Source organism: Thermobia domestica, chromosome 14, assembly GCF_964235325.1.
Source record: "Thermobia domestica chromosome 14, izTheDome1.hap1.1, whole genome shotgun sequence".
Classification (NCBI taxonomy): domain Eukaryota; kingdom Metazoa; phylum Arthropoda; class Insecta; order Zygentoma; family Lepismatidae; genus Thermobia; species Thermobia domestica.
In genome coordinates, this window is record NC_137467.1 from 191,751,745 (window position 1) to 191,754,245 (window position 2,501).

Below are 2,501 nucleotides of genomic sequence, written 5' to 3' on the forward strand. Positions count from 1 at the left end.
AACTAGTGGATATTACTTCACTCATATATATATAACCAGCCCTTCATTTTCAATTGTAAGAGACCGAAAATGTCGCCTAGAGCTGGTGGTAACTCGACGCTTTATGATCAAAGCAAATCCACTACGTATAATCTAGAGCAAATTGCCCCTACTGTTCATACACATACCCATATTTAGTATCATTCTGCAAAGTTCATTGAATACGTTGCAGTATCCATTTGCTGAATGGAAATAATTATTATTTTAACTTTTCATCGTTGTTTGTTCAGAACAATGCAGAGGACCCATATTCTTTTTTTTTTTTTTTTTTTTAAAAAAAAAGACAAGAGTGGGCCAAAATTAATTCAAGAATTTACACTAAATGATAGAAAACCTAATTTATATTTCCTCAAATGAATTGTTTTCACAAAGAAAGGATATCGATTGATTAATTCAAGAATTAATGTTTTCCAAAGTTATAAAATAAGTAATTTCCAGTATACCTACAAAGAAATTTGCTGTTTATGTAAAACTTCATAATATGTGTGTTTATGTAAAACTTCATAAACAGACATTAAATTTACATTCACAACACACATATTAAACATGTATAATACATGTAATTGCAGATCATACACATAAAAAAGTAATAAATTCTCATATGGATTTTCCAAAGAAAAAGGTTAGTGAAGTTATTTCCAAAGAACAATTTATGACAGAATTATGTTTAAAATTAAGTTGAAAAGAATTTTAAGGAAAGTCCCATCGTTTGTTTGACCTTAGTACCACGGAAGTTACCACCTTAGTGGAAGTTACGTGCTATTGATTAGCAGGATTAATAATATCATTAGGATATTCAAATAAGGATTGTGCACATTAACTTTATAAAATTTTGCATGGAAATTAACGAAAGATTAAAGGAGAAAGGTATAAATAAATAGGAACGCTTCATTGGAACAGATCATATTCTTGTGTTGTAACAATAGTGAAATACACCAATATGAAAGCTGTCGTAAGTAGGATTACTCAATTTTATTAACTAGCAACTTCGTAGAACATTTGCAAAATGTAAATTAAATTAACTTTAATGTAGAGAAAGAAAAATCTCTTTATGGAAGTAGAGGCGATTTTTAATCAGATAATAATAATAACTGAAGTAAACTAAAACTGTCCTCCGGTACAAAACAAAAATTTTCTTGTAATTAGCGTCTGCAAGACATTTATTTTTAGAACTTAAATATTTTGTTCAATGTTACTTTCATATTACGAATAATTTATATGGTCCAGGAGCAGATCCAGGGGGAGGCGATCGGGGCGATACCCTTCCGCCAGAAGAGGAAACTTTCTTATTTTATATATAAATAATACCCATTCCAGGGTTTGGAGCTCTTAAAAGTAGCTCTAAGTAGCAGTATTACAACCCACCGCCCCTCCCCCGCCAGAAGTTCGTCCTGGATCCGTCCCTGATATGGTCGAATATTCATTTTTTTTTTTTTTTTTTAAGGTATGTTATCCCTTTCCAGCCCGATGATAACATTTGGAATCACTAACTTTTTATAATCATAAATCTAATATTAATTCATGCAGTTTCCCCATGTAATCATAACACTCTTCTTTCGGGCCAATCTCATAATTTGGTACCTCTACTTACTCGCGGTGAAGCAAAACAGAGGATCTATGACATGGCATCATTGCAACAGGAAATACTGTGAACATATGTTTTTCCAACAAAAAAAAATCGGGCTGGAAAGGGATTTATACATAAGTGCCAGAAGTCTTATAGAGTGGCTTTGAAAATTACAGTTATAAAATAATTGATAGTGTGAGAGTGCGAACTAAAACGAGCAAACCCAAGAATCCTTATGGACATATTCTCTACAAAAAGACGCATGACCTGGGATCGAACCAGGAAACCCTTGAACCAGAGCTGAGAGTTCTACTCACTAAGCCATCGTCCCTCCTTAGTATATTACAATATCATTTATGTAATAGTATATAGTAGTATAGTTTATATAGTATAGGCTATTGTAGATATTAACAACGTCAATCGTCAATAGTAAACTTCTATTTTTAATAATAGAAGAAATGTGTCCGTTCTTCTCGAGGAAAGAATAAGATCTAATACATATAAAACGGAAATTTGTATATTGAAGAAATTACCCTTTTAAGATGTGGATTTTTCGAACGCTTAAAAGCATATGTTTGGGCATTTGTAATGGAGAGGTTGTGTATCAAAGTTAAGACATCCAGCTTAAGCAAACTCCCACACTGAACACTTTCTGAGTTCACTAGCGGATCCAGAAGGATCGTTTGGGAAAGGCGGTTCGCTTTCTCGAAGATAAGCGTAGCTTCAAGGTGACCAGAATTTTACAAGAATGCGACTCATATGAATACCGGGCTGGATGGGGGTGGGTGTAAAAATGATTCCCAGATTTCACTTTGGGACCCGAACTTGTAAGTTTTTTTTGGGGGGGGGTAATGGGAGTATTTTCTCTGTAGATTTAAATTAAATACGTACTTCC